Below are 14,532 nucleotides of genomic sequence, written 5' to 3'. Positions count from 1 at the left end.
TTTTCTTTCTTTCTTTTTCTTTTCTTTCTTTTTTTTTAAGATTTTATTTATTTGAGAGACAGCAGGCGTGTGAGAGAAAGAGAGAAGAGAGCATGAGCAGGGGGAGAAGAAGAAGCAGGCTCCCCGCTGAGCAGGGAGCCCCATGCTCCACGAGGCTCAATCCCAGGACCCTGGCATCACAACCCGAGCCCAGCGAAGGCAGACGCTTAACTGACTGAGCCACCCAGCTGCCCCGATGCTGGTTTTCTTTAAAAAAATGTTTTCACTTGATTTTTCTGATGATAGCAATACAGGCTCAGGTTAAAAAGTTGGAGAGTACAGAAAAGACCAAAGAAACAGGGAAAACAATAGATAATCTCAGTATATGTCTTATTTTAAGCAAGCACTATGCCCAACACAGGGCTTAAACTCACAACCCTGAGGTCAAGAGTTCCCATGCATGCTGTACCGGCTGAGCCCGCCTGGTGCCCCTCAGTATGTGTTTTACTTATAGCCTGCACTTTTTTTTTTTTTTTTAAGATTTTATTTACTCATGAGAGACCCAGAGAAAGAGACACAGGCAGAGGGAGAAGCAGGCTCCCTGCGGGGACCCCGATGAGGGACTCAATCCAGGGACTCCAGGATCACGCCCTGGGCCAAAGGCAGACGCTAAACTGCTGCGCCACCCGGGCATCCCATAGCCTGCACTTTCTTAAAATGATTTAACAACCAAAGATTAAGTAGCAATTCTCAACTCTGGTTCTACATTAGAACCTTCTGGGGTGCTTAAAAAATACTGATGGTTGGGGTTCTACTCCAGTCCAGTAGAATAATCTCTTAGGTGTGAGACCCACATGTCTTCCTCATTCACTCATTCCTTATAGCTCCATTTTTGTCTCTCTATACCTCTGTATCTCTATGTAGTTATCTTTAAGTGACTTTGATGCGCTGGCAGGGGTGAGACTCCGTGGACTAGGGCAGCCTGGGTGGCTCAGCGGTTTAGCCGGTGCCTTCAGCCCAGCTCCCCGCAGGGAGCCTGCTTCTCCCTCTGCCTGTGTCTCTGCCTCTCTCTCTCTCTCTCTGTCTCTCATGAATAAATAAGGTCTTAAAAAAAAGAATCCATGGACTAAGGTTGTTGATTGACTCAAACATCGATCAGTAAACTAAATCAGGCGTTAGTTTACTGATTTAATTCAGTATGTAATCAGCTATTCTTCAGTTTGGGCAAAAGGGATACGTGAAAATCTTGAATTTTATGCAGATGGGGGAGCAGGTGATATGCTCACTGTTTTCTTTCCTAACAGATGTATTTCATGCTCTTTTTAACACCTCACTTTCTCAGTGTCCTTAAAATGTGGTTCGTCTCACCGCCAATAGATCCGTTACATGACACAAAAATAAACCTTTGCGCATTCACCGATCTCACAATGTCATCCATGGCCTCCTGGTGGTGAACAGAAATGCTTCGGGAAGGTTCTTAAGAACAGGCAACAAAGGACGTAAAAATAGTGTTTTGTTTTGATTAACCCATGATTAGGACTCTGCAGTTCGCGGCACGACAATTTGAGGGTTGATACAGAAATAAATAGGAACCCCAGGCGCCGGGGGAGCAGGACCATCACTGGAGTACATCACGAGGAACCGTGACATCATCAGAGTTGTTTGCCTGTCTGCCTTGGTGAAAGGGCTACCTAGAGGCTGAGAGGAGCACACACGTTTTATTGTGGAAGGCCGACTTCGTTAGACGCGTGTTGTACCCCCATCACCCTGCGTGTGAGCAAACCAATGCCCAGGACCCCTTTGTTATTCCTGGAAGTTTCAGACTTAGAGAGGAGAAATCTTGTCTCAGGTTGCTCTTGTGTTGCATGTGACCTCCTTCTTTGCGCGTGGGGCCGTAGGGGGGACACAGAGAGGAATTTGGGGCTGATGTTAAGATAAGTAAATTGAGACCTAGTCGGGAGGAATCAGTGGATTCTACGTTAGCGTATTCTTGGGGCCCCGTCAGGAAATCTTAGGGGTGATCTGGAATCGAAGTTGCCACTAGCCTTGGCGATGGTGGTTGCTTTACCCGCTCATCTCTCTTGAGTCCTTCAGTGAGACGGTTTTACAGATGAAACTTAGAGAGGTAAACAATTTGCCTACAAAACACATGGTTAGATTATGGTGTCCAAACCTAGGTTTTCTCCATTGTGATGCAATGATGTGTTAAACAAACTTGCTTCTTTTAAAGCGATTGAGGGTGTGGGTTGAGTGTTTTAAAAGAGCTTCAAGTGGCTTTAGAGGCCACTAAAGGACTCCACGGAGGGGTCTGTAGGGAACCGGGTGTGGGGGCTGGGAACTGTATCATCTGGAGTGGTCCTCCGGCCTCCCTCCATCCTCCATCCTCCATCCTCCATCCTTCATCCTCCATCCTCCTTCATCTGCCTCAGCATGTTGGAAATGCAGACTCTGAGTCGCACCTGGTACCTACTGAATTAGAATCTTCATTTAAAAAAGATTCCCAGTTGATTTGCATACAACACTTCCTTTTTTTTTTTTTTTTTTAAAGATTTTATTCATTTATTCATGAGAGACAGAGAGAGAGAGAGAGGCAGGTAGAGGGAGAAGCAGGCTTCATGCAGGGAGCCCGATGCGGGACTCGATCCCGGGACTCCAGGATCAAGCTCTGGGCCAAAGGCAGGAGCCAAACCACTGAGCCACCCAGGCTCAGTCATGACTCAGAAGTCATACAACACTTCTCTGAAAGATCCACTGGGCTTGGGTGCGAGCCCCTGAGCATGAGGGATTAGGTCCTACTTCCAAGGAACAGATGGGAGAGAGAGGAGCTAGGGGGAAGGGAGGAACTTTCCCATCAAACAACACATTTAGAGGGTGGAAACTTGTGAGGGGGCAGCTAAAGATGGAGACCAATGCTCAGATTTCCAAGTGGGAGACATGAAGGCTATTAACGCCCAGCTAATTTTCATTGTAGAATGGATTTAAAAATGTGAACCTCCTGGGATGCCTGAGTGGCTCCGGCTCAGGGAATGATCTGGGGGTCCTGGGATCGAGTCCAGCATCAGGCTCCCTGACTATGTCTCTGCCTCTCTCTCTGTGTCTCTCATGAATAAATACATAAAATCTTTTTTTTTTTTTTTTTTTTTTTTTTTTAAATGTGAACCTCTTGTGTCTAAAACCTAGGAAGGTACAGCTCAGGGTATAAGCAGTACCCTGGTCTGCAATGATGCCTGACGTATCCGAACTAGAAAGGACTTGGAAGCCATCTGATTGAAGGATGCCAAACAGAACCCGTAACTGGGCTTTAGGACATCAGTGAAATCACTGACCATTATTCGAAACACTCTTATGTATGTACACGTACACTTGTGCATCCTTCTGTGAACACAGTCCTTAGTTTTTTTTTTTTTTAATCACATTTTAAAGTAATCTGATATAAACCTCTGACTAAGACCAGTCTCCCCTTACAGATAAAGAGGTGACTGGTCCATATTCATGCCAATCAGCTACTGGCAGAGTTAATTCTAAATGCCAATCTTTGGCCATTCCAGCTCAACTGGCCTTTATGATCTGAGCTAAATATTATGCAATGCTAAGTGGATTTTCTGTGGGATAAATCTTACACATCTCTGCGTTTTCTGATTATTGGAAATGGTTGGATCTTTTTTTTTTTTTAAAGCTTTTACTTATTTATTCATGAGAGACAGAGAGAGAGAGAGAGAGGCAGAGACAGAGTCAGAGGGAGAAGCAGGTTCCATGCAGGGAGCCCGATGTGGGACTTGATCCCGGGTCTCTGGGATCGCGCCCTGGGCCGAAGGCAGGCGCCCAACCTCTGAGCCACCCGGGCTGCCCAAGGTTGGATCTTTATAGCATCGGAATATTGTTGACACAAAAGGAATTTTACCCGAAAGCATTTCAAAGTGTGTTGGCCACGCGAGCATGAAGATACTCACTGCAGAGCTGCCACGGGGCGGAGAGTCCTGGGAAGTGGCCCCGTTTCGTCCACCCCCGAGGGCAGCAGGGTTCCACGAGACCGGGCTCCCCCCGCCTGGTGGCATCCAAGTGACTTGTGTGCGTGTCTTCATAAGTGATTATGAACTCTCTATGGGGAGCCAGATGCTGAACTTTGCAAACAGTAATATAATCCGTGTAGCACTTGGATCAAGTAATGATTTCACTGTCTGGTAACTTGCTACCCGGTGAAGTGTTGACTCCGTGGATCCAAAGGACACTTAGGACGTTTTTCATTTCTAAGGATAAAGCGGATGCCGCCCCGTAAAACCACAGCTGAATGGCGTTTAGTTACGGAAGTTACCTTGTGAAAGTGGGCCCTCTGCTCCCACCAGGAAATAGCTGGAGTATCCAGGTCTTTGTGAATGATGTCAGGAGGATGGTTTTTGAAGGACAAATACTTAGAACCTCAATTTGCAGCCTGTGATTGAGACCGACTTTCATGGATGCGTGTTCCTATTTTAGCTCCTGAGAATCCCCCCGGGAAATAATATTCTCATATGCCTCTTATGTTGAATCTTTAATTATATTTTTGATCCCCTCTCCCCTATCATTTATCCTAAATTATATAAATCAGTGCAGATGTTTAATATCTGGCAACTATAGGTGCCACGATACTAGTCCTATAACATCGTTTCTCGGATGCATAACACGTTCTGCATAAAGCCTAGTACTAACTTATTTCTAAATTAGATTAATTCGTATAAAGTGATAAAATGTTATTGGTTTCTTATTTTATCATCTTTAGTATTCATGAAGGAGCAGTTCCTTCCTCTCCAAGGTCTTTAACAAAATTAGCCTTTGTAACCATTTTTGTGCTAGTTGACTCTGAATGAGGAGGACTAATGAAGCAGAAAATTAAAATACTTTTGATGTTTTAATTTTAATACTGATCATTAATCTACACTTCATAGTTATTTTTCTCATTCATAAATTTATTGCTTTACAGAGTATTTCCATTTTTTATAATTATTATTTTTTAGCTTCAGAGCTTTGTTAGATTTTTGAAATTCCTAGTATTTGTATACCTTGTCAAGGAACAAGAATTTTGGCAGCTGAAAATGAACCTGATTATTGGCAGAAGGCTTAATTGCATGTGCCCTCAAGCATTTCACTGCCCATGTGTCCATTTTTTTTTTTTTTTTTTTTGAAAAAGTTAAACACAGGCCATCTTGACTATATTTTCACCTTTAGGAGAGTCTGCGTATTTTCTAGGAGTACTTTAGAGAGTGGTTATACCATAATATTCATGCTGTTTTTGAAGTTAAAAAAAAAAATCCACAGAGTTGTCATATAGAATTTTCAGGGCTGGAAGAGATCTCCAGAAAATTAACACAGCCAGTTTGCGAGATCCTTCTAGAACGAAAGCTCTAGAGGACAGGGAACGTGACATTAGGGCCTGGGATGTGAGAGTTGTCCGGGGAGTGAATGAATGAGCTGAATGTGATGTCCAGCAGGTGAGTGAACCTCCTGCATTTGGTCAGCGAGGACCCTAAGGCATGGGAAGGTGAAAAGGGCCCGGGGGGAGCTTGCCCGAGCCCTTAGCAGGTGCTGGGAGCGGAGTCCCTGGGCAGAGCGGTGCCGGGTGGTACAGGCCCCGCTGCACAGTTCGAGGCCTCAGGCTAAGGGCAGGAGGCTCCTTGCTGCTTCCCGAGGGTTGGTGTCACTGTCAACCATGTGTCCCTGCCTCCGGGTCCTTGTTCCCCGATCTAGTGGGAACACAGGGTGCTGCTCCCCTTTCTGCTTCCTGCCTGAAATGTGTGCTGGCCTAGGTGCCCTGCTGGGGATTCAGCAGGTAAGGGGGGGGCGGTCCCTGAGTGTACACAGCTGGCAGCCTTGCCTCTCCTTCTCTCTGCTCCTCCCAAGCTCACATGGGAGGACCTTTGCGTGATGGCTGTTTTGAAATGATTTTATCCTCAAAGAAAAATCGCAAGGCTAAGAATATAACAAAGAAACTCCCCCCCCCCCTTTTTTTTTTAAGATTTTATTTATTTATTCATGAGAGACACAGAGAGAGAGGCAGAGACACAGGCAGAGGGAGAAGCAGGCTCCTGACGTGGGACTCGATCTCGGGCCTCCAGGATCACGCCCTGGGCCCAAGGCAGGTGCTAAACCACTGGGCCACCCGGGCTGCCCACAAAGAAACTTCTTAGTCTCTCCACCTAGATTTACTTACTGTTCACCTTTACGCCATTTGCTTTCTCATTACAAACTTGCACACGCACTCCTTACACACACACACACACACACACACACACACAATTATTTTTTCCAAATAATTTGAGAATAAGTTTCAGACCTCGTGGTCCTCTGCCCCTAAATACCTCAGTGCATATGTCCTCAGAATAGGGATATTACCTCATAGAATCCTGGCACAGTTACCAACTTGCATAAATTTATTTTTTTTTTTATTTTTTATTTTTTTTTTTTAAGTTTTTATTTATTTATGAGAGTCACACAGAGAGAGAGAGAGAGAGGCAGAGACATAGGCAGAGGGAGAAGCAGGCTCCATGCACCGGGAGCCCGACGTGGGATTCGATCCTGGGTCTCCAAGATCGTGCCCTGGGCCAAAGGCAGGCGCCAAACCGCTGCGCCACCCAGGGATCCCTTGCATAAATTTAAAATTGATAAGGCCCTTCACATTTTTTTGAGGTCCTTATTTTTGGATTCTCTCTCTCTCTCTCTCTCTCTCTCTCTCTCTCTCTAGGGAATCAGGTCTGGGGGAAGGAAACTAATAAACATCATCAAAACTAGAGCTGGGACTGGCCTGATGTGTGCGTGGGACTTGTGCTTGTTTCCTGCTCTGCTGCTGCCACCTGGAGATCCTTTATTTTTGAAAAAAAAAAAAAAAAAAAAGCCTCATATTTTCTTTTGCATTGACCCGGAGACGACGTAGCTGGTCCCGCTCTGCGTGCTTACGCGGTGGGCTGGGAACCTCATCCTGTGGGCAGTGTGGTAGAGAGGGAAACTGAGGCTTAGCGGGATTTAGAACAGTTTGGCTCAGGTTGCTGAGCTACCTGTGGGGCCGGATCTGGACTTGGGTCCTCTGGTTCCACACCTGACGGCCGTCCCCCCACTCAGTTGTCGGGGCCCGGCCTCCCCGCGCTTGCTGCTCCCCCTAAGGAGCTCTACCTCCTCTGGTCACCGCAGGCTGTCTGTGTCTCTCGTCCTAAATCGCTGGGCTAAGGTGCCACTAGCCGGCCACTTGGGAAACCGCAGTGAGCTCAGGGAACTGGCCGCGAGCAGTTCCATCTCCGTCTCCTCCCGGGTTTATGGGGCGCTGCGCCCCCGCCGCGCCCTCCCTCGCCGCCTGCATCCCGACCGCAGCGGCCGGTTTCTGCCCTTCCCAGCTTTCGGGGTCCTCCTGTCGTCCTTTGGCACCCGAGGTCCTGCTTTATTCCCAGAGTCTTCAGCTGGGAGTTGGGGAGCTCTGGACACTCGCAGTTCCTGTGTTCGGGGGTCTTCTGCCGTCAGACCTCCTCGGTGCTCAGTGCTGGCCGATGCTTTCCAGGCGCCACCAAGGCATCCGCCCACGGACACTGTTACTAGGCTTTCGTTTGGTTTTTTAAAAGAGTCTGTTTATTCGAGAGCGAGAGGGAGACGCAGCCTCCCCACTGAGCGGGGAGACCGACCCGGGGCTCCCTCCCGGCTCCCTGGGATCGTGACCTGAGCTGAAGGTGGACACGACCCACCGAGCCACCCGGGCGCCCCACACCGTTACTGTCCTCCCGGTGGCCACGTCCCGTCTACATGGAAAGGCGAGGGGGCAGAAGCAAGACTGGTGAACCAGCTTACTGTTGGGGGCTGCGGAGGATAAGATGAGGAGGAAGGCTAAGGAAAGTGGGGTCCCAGGGCACCTGCGCGCCTGGGCCAGTTCAGCGTCTGCCTTCAGCTCAGGTCATGATCTCAGGGTCCCGGGATCCAGCCCCGCATCATCGGGCTCCCTGCTCAGTGGGGAGCCTGCTTCTCCCTCTGCCTCGCCCCCTGCTCGTGCTCACTCTCAAATAAATAAATAAAATCCTGAAAAAAAAAAAAAAAAGTGAAGTCACTAGATTCGGGGAAGAGGAACTGCAAAAGAATATGCGGAAAACGCACTATCGAATTTGCGGAGGACGACCCCTTTCTGTCTCATCCAGAAAGTGACAAAGGACTCGATTTTTCACTTCTGTCGAGTAATTTATTTTATTTATTTTATTTTTTATTTTTTTCTGTCGAGTCATTTAGGTTATTAGGACCTTAGACTGTTGTGATAGTGCTCGCTCGCACAGGGGACATATCGAGAATCGTTACAAGTCAGCACAATCCCTTTTCCTTGGTTTTCTTCCGGAAAGAGGGCCAGTATCTCCCTGCCTGGGTCCTTGAAGGTCATCCTTGCCCTCAAGGTCATCTTTTGTTATTAAAATGCCCTCCCCAGACACTAGAAGGTTAGATGGTGCTAGAAGGTTAGATGGTGCTAGAAGGTTAGATGGTCCGAGGACCCCTCTCCTCTCCGTCCTTCAGGGGTTTATGGCCCCCAGTTCTCCCTGAAAGCTGCCTCCTGTTCTCAGGAGAGGCTGGTCAGCTGCACGACGGCCAAGGGCCTTGAAGGCGGCTGGGGCCAGCTGGCCGTGAGGGAGGAGCCGGGTAGCCTGGTCCCTCCTTGCCAGGCCTTGGCGTTGCTGGCCTGTGACTTCTCCAGAGAAGTGGCCGCTGTCTCTTTGGCAGGAGCCGTCGTGGCTCCTTGACTTCAGACAGTCGGGGGATGGGAGTTGTTCTCCACTCTGTGCCCGGCAGGGCTGTTTATTTTATTTATTTACTTTAATCATCTAGACTCTCCTTCTCCCCTTTCCCTCTCCCTTCCCTCCCTTGGTTATCTCGGTGTTTGCACTCCTCGTGGGACCACCCTGTGGGCGGAGGGTTGGGGCCTTCGCTGTGGCCAGATAAGGGGGTTCGCCCTATGATAACCGCCTGGCCCGCCTGGCTTCCCACTTGAACGCGTGTATTGTAATTCTCGTTCAACTGACTGTAAGCCAAGCCATGCCTGGGCAGATAATATCATTGCCTTTTTTTTTTTTTTTTTTTTATTAAACCCAGAGATGTCAGATTAAGGCATGTAAAATGCCGTCCACTGGAATATCCGATCTGCACAGCATGGTTATTATCTAAGCAAGCAGTCCTGCTCTGGCCGGCGTGCTGGAGAGTACAAGTCCATGTGGTTTATTCTGGACTCTTCTGCTCCATCTGTCCAGCCCCAGCTCCCCAAGGGGGGAAGGTAAAGGGGCTTCTCTCTTCAAGGGTCTACAAGTGCCTCCTGAGTGCTCCGGGGGAGTTTGAATATGTCACTACTTAAGTTTTGAGTATTTAATTAAAGCTTCAGCCCCGAGAGAAGATTCTTGTTTTAATATATGTCATTGTCAACAACTATTAGAGATTCCCATGCGCCTACCTCTAGTTAAATCTCCTCTGTTGATGTTATAATTAACACTGATCAGAGCTGATGGCAGATCTCTAAAACGACTGATGGCGATTTATAAAGTCTGGGTACCTTTATTTTATTTCATTTTATTTTATTTTATTTTATTTTACTTTATTTTATTTATTTTATTTTATTTTATTTTACTTTATTTATTTTATTACTTTATTTTATTTTTGGGGGGGTACCTTTATTTTTATCTGGATATGAGTTCACAAAACTCACATGTCGATTGAATTTTCACATCCTCCAAGGTCTCTACCAAAGGCATTTCAAGTGCTGTATGTGTTCACTGGCTGCCAGCTCCTGGGTTTCTTACAGGGCCTGCGCATAAAATCTTGCCCGTGAGGTCTCCGTTGTTTTTGCGGGTAGCTCAAGCTGACATCAAGCCCTGAGCCTACCACGGATTTGATTTTGAATTATATCGACATCTTCATCAAACTGATAGTGACGTGCCCGTAAATTTTTATGCTAACCTATAAAATTTGAAGCGACGTGACCGATAGTCATCTTTCAAAAAAACAAAAAAAAAAAAGAGGATTTTTAATTTTAACGCCAAGAGTCTTGAAGGGGAGATGAATAAATCATCAAGGAAGCATCATTTCAAAGAGGCTGTCGGGCCAAAGGGTGGCTCATCTTTGTCCTGTGGAACATAGCAATGTTTAATATGGATAATACTTTGTTTGTTTTGGGATTCAGATGCTTAAAAATGCGTAGCAATTACTGCCCACTGATGCATGTCAGGTTTTTAATGAAGGAGAAGTCTAAACTGGTTGACTTGACGAGCCTGTGTGATCTATAGGGCATGTTCCATATCATTGGAATATGTAGTTCTGGCTCTCCAGTGATGAATAAACAGCCCCGCTACGCCTGCTGTCTGCCTAGAACCCTTGTTTCTGCCATTCTCAGCATAGTTGAGCAGTCATTGGACTCTCCCTGGGCTCTCAGGTGACATTTTTGCGGTTTACAGCTCCTGGGTGTACTCTGTTGTCTAGCAATTGGTTTTTGCTGGCAATAATGTTGATTAACCGTGTTTCCATGGTATGTGAGAAGAACACTGTTTGGATGAGAAAAGCCCGGGTTCCGGTTATCCCCACCCCCCCAACCCCATCCCACCTCCGTTAGCCTTGTGATCTTGGGCAAATCACGAAGAGTCTCTGAGGCTCAGCTTCCTCGCCCGTGAAGGCGAGATGATCATGGTGCCTTTGCGCACTTCATGTAGTTGATGTCAAGTTCACTGGGGACTTTGTAAGGGGCAGAATGTAGTACCATGCCGGAGTGGCAGGGCTACCGTGATTTCTGCCACTGAGCATTTAAGTACAGCTTGGCAGAAAGAGCCGTGCTAGGGAACGACCAGATTTCCAACGTAAAGGTTACTGCTCCGTGCATTCGTAATGATCTTGCTTATAGTAATGCCAAGTATAATTGGAGCCTTTGGAAACTGACCCGTGCCCCTAATAACGGGCGCACCAGCTATAGCATTCCCCCGAATGAACGCTATAAGCTTCCGACCTCTTGCTCCACCTTACCTTCTTCTACTTGTGTCCTCTAGAGTGGAAGCAGGTGCCGCTGTGGACGCCGTTCAGGAGCACTTCACTTTCTCTTTGAAAATGAACTCATGGTGTGTTCCATTGTGGTCCGTGGAACTTGATGCAACAGTTCTAGCCGTTTGGTGGGATAGTCCTTGACGGGGCTTCCTGAGCTTCATATAATAGTGATCTCCTTAAATACATTGGTGATGAATAGGCTGTAGGTGTGTACTGTGCTGGTTTGTTTGAGTTGTTCTATGAACCTTACTGTCGTTAATCCATTTAACTTCAAATCTGCAATGACTGCAGCAGCTTTAACCTAGTGAGTTGAGTCCATTGTAAATATGACCCGAGGGCTATCCCATAGATTAATGGACGCTCAGAGGCAAAAGTCTCCACCCTTCAGTTAGCTGGTCTTCTTTCGTCTCTGTGATTTGCGTAGACCAAGTTGTTGGATGGGGCTGTGCCTACTTCAGAGCCAGCTGTCACTCAGGAGGGCCAGTACGTTCAGACAGCCCTAGTGGTGAGGGCATTTCGGTGAAGGACTGGTGTCCAGCGTCCCCAGAGTGGCCTGAACCAGCTTGGGGTGAGGACAGGAGGCTTCGAACAGTGCCACAGTGGATAGGGGGATACCCTCTGTTTTATGAAAGCCACTGTGCTTGCTCATCCTGGGAGCATCGACATGGGAGTTTCCTGAAATTGAGCTCTTTGATTTTGTATGTATGTATAGGATCCTTGTTGGGGTTTCATCTGTCTGTGTAGTTATATTGGCGATTTTTCTCTAGGATATTGAGGGTTTGGGGTTTGCTGTGTAGTTGAGTGCACAGTGAAATTTCATAAAAGGAATTAAGCTCTAACAGTTCTGCTTGTTGCTCTATGAGGCTTTCAGATGAAAAAATAGATTACAGGATATAAATAACATGCTCAAGATCTCCATACTACCTTATTTGGTGAAGAGCACTGGCCCTGAAGACTGTGGAGATTCAGATCTCAGGTCTATCACTCATTTGCTGGGCCAGCTTGAGGAAGTTACTTGACTTCTCTCTGTCTCAGTTTCCACATCTGAAACTAGAGAAAGGATTATACTTAATTCACGCATACAGGCATTGTAAAGATTACATAAGGTCCGTACGATGGCAGGAGAGGTATCTGAAATATAGTCAGTGCTTCATAAATGTCAGTAATTCTCAAAGAAAGTTCTCCATCATTTCAGTACACCAATGGGAAGGGATTATTTCCTCTCTAGTTGAGAATTACTAAACTGGCTAGACTTTAAAAATGTTATTTTTTTTTTTTCTAAATAAAAGAAGGAAATGCTGTTTCTAAAAACTTAAAATGTAGTTAAATTGCAGAAGAAAAATACCTAGAGATCGCATTGTTAATCTTTTCCATATATTTTTCTAGTTCTTTATTCTGTTTCTATAAACACATATTTTACATAATTAAAATCATTGTCTATTTAGATTGTATGCTTTTTTGTCTTCATATAGTATGTCAGACATTCCTCAGATAATGGCGATGTCTCAAACATTGTTCATGGCTAGATAGTATTTTAAAATATGAATGCTTATTTTATTTTTTTATTTTATTTTATTTATTTTATTTTATTAAGATTTTATTTATTTATTCATGAGAGACAGAGAGAGAGAGGCAGAGACACAGGCAGAGGGAAAAGCAGGCTCCCTGAAGGAGCCTGATGTGGGACTCGATCCCGGGACCCAGGATCATGCCCTGGGTCCAAGGCAGACGCTCAACCACTGAGCCACCCAGGCATCCCGAATGCATATTTTATTAATCATTCCCTTGTTGATTGGCATTTAGATTGTTGGCAGTTTTTGTAATAATTGGTACTAATGAAATATCTGTGTATGTTGATTTTTATAGTTTTGATAGCTTTATTAAAATTTATGCTCTTAATCTACAGTTTATCAGCAGTGTGTGAGAAGGCCCGAGAAATCAACCCCTCCCTGAATGATCTAGGTGCTTTGAGTGCAGGGCTTGGGGGACAGGGTCTGTGGAGGGGTGTGGTGTGGTTGGCTACCACCCAGAGGCTCCTTCACTGTGAAGATCCTGCTTCTCTCCATTTGTTTTTGTACTGCTTTGAATGCACATAAAACTGTGAATATGCTTTAAAAATGGAACGGCTAATTTGAGATTATGGTTTTCCGGATAATTTTACTTACTAGGATCTCTATGTTCCCAAGCCGGAGGCCCCAACCAGCTTCTGCCATTGTGGGAATATCCTCTGACTGGGAAGAGTGAGGAATTCTCAAGTTAGGCCTGGAATCTTGTAGACGGTTTCCATGACCTGAAGCTTGGAGCCAGTGGGAAGGGTCTAGACCTGGAGTTAGCTCGGGTTTGAATCCTGGTTCTAGCACAGCTGTGCAGTCTTGGACATCTTGTCCAGCTTGAATCTGTTTCCTTAGCTAAATTTAAAATAAGACTACTGATTTATCTCCTTGCAGAATTTTCATGAAGATTAGAGAAGGTAACGTTTATGGTGTTTGGTGAATGGTAGCTTTGTTTGTTTGTTTGTTTGTTTGTTTGTTTTTTTAATGGTAGCTTTTATAATAATTGCCTCACAAAGTGATGTGGCTCCCATGTTTGTGTCAGTAGGTTTTCTAATTGGACTTGGGGGTGTCAGAGCAGATATGTGCCACGCTGTTGCCCTGAGTTGATCTCCATTTGGAGTTATGTGACTGGTGAGATTGAGGTATGTGTGGAGACCGGATAGTGTAAAACCTCATCAGCATGTGACTTGATTAAATAAAGTTATGTCCAACCAGCGATGAGAGTGGCCATTCCCGTAACTTCTGGATATTGAATACTTATTTGTCCAAGCGCTGGGAGGTGGCTCTTGGCCCACACTAGTTTATTTACTCTTCGGAAATACCCTGTGAGGTGGGTCCTACAGTCTCCACGTGAGGATATTTAGCTTTCGAGAGGCTCCCTTCAGTTGGGTTGTCAGATTTAACAAAAATATAGTAATATAAATATATATTATATATAGTAATATATAAAAATATAGTGCATGAGATCTGAAATTCAAATTTAACTGGGTACTCTGTTTTATTTGGCCACCCTACCCATAACTTCCCCAGGATGATGCAGTGAATGGACGGAGCTGGGACCTAGATTTTCCTCCACCTGACCCTGAAGCCCATTCTGTAGGCTGTTACTCTGTGATGTGTCTTTGAGAAAGCAGAGAACTCAGGTGTGAAAAGTAAGGAAATTGTCGTCAGATGAGGTTTAAAGTCCTTTCGCTGGTAAATTGAGAAGCTGAACTCAGAGACACTTTACTCTTTTACCTGATTGGTGGAAGATAATTCCCTGTTAGGTCTAATGGTTAGAAATAGAGACAGCTAATGAGAGGTTATAAGATACCTATTATATATGCCAAGTACGGTGCTAGAACTACTTGGGAAAAAGCCCAATCTTTTCAAATGAGGATTTCAGTCTAAAGTTAAAAATTCTAAAGCTGTGTGGTTGTAGAGGTGCCTGTTGACCTAAACTTGACATAATACCTGACCTTCTGCTGGGAGAACTCCAGGGAGGAACTAGGGG

The 14,532-nt window shown here is 45.7% G+C and overlaps 1 protein-coding gene across 1 annotated transcript in view; it reads left to right on the top strand.

Annotated features, from left to right (window-relative positions):
• PLCH1 (phospholipase C eta 1) overlaps positions 1–14,532 on the top strand; it is a 203,036-nt gene that overhangs the window by 44,362 nt on the left and 144,142 nt on the right. The window lies entirely within an intron of this gene.

This window comes from Canis lupus, chromosome 23, assembly GCF_011100685.1.
Source record: "Canis lupus familiaris isolate Mischka breed German Shepherd chromosome 23, alternate assembly UU_Cfam_GSD_1.0, whole genome shotgun sequence".
Lineage (NCBI taxonomy): Eukaryota > Metazoa > Chordata > Mammalia > Carnivora > Canidae > Canis > Canis lupus.
This window is presented reverse-complemented; position numbering and strand designations above follow the sequence as displayed.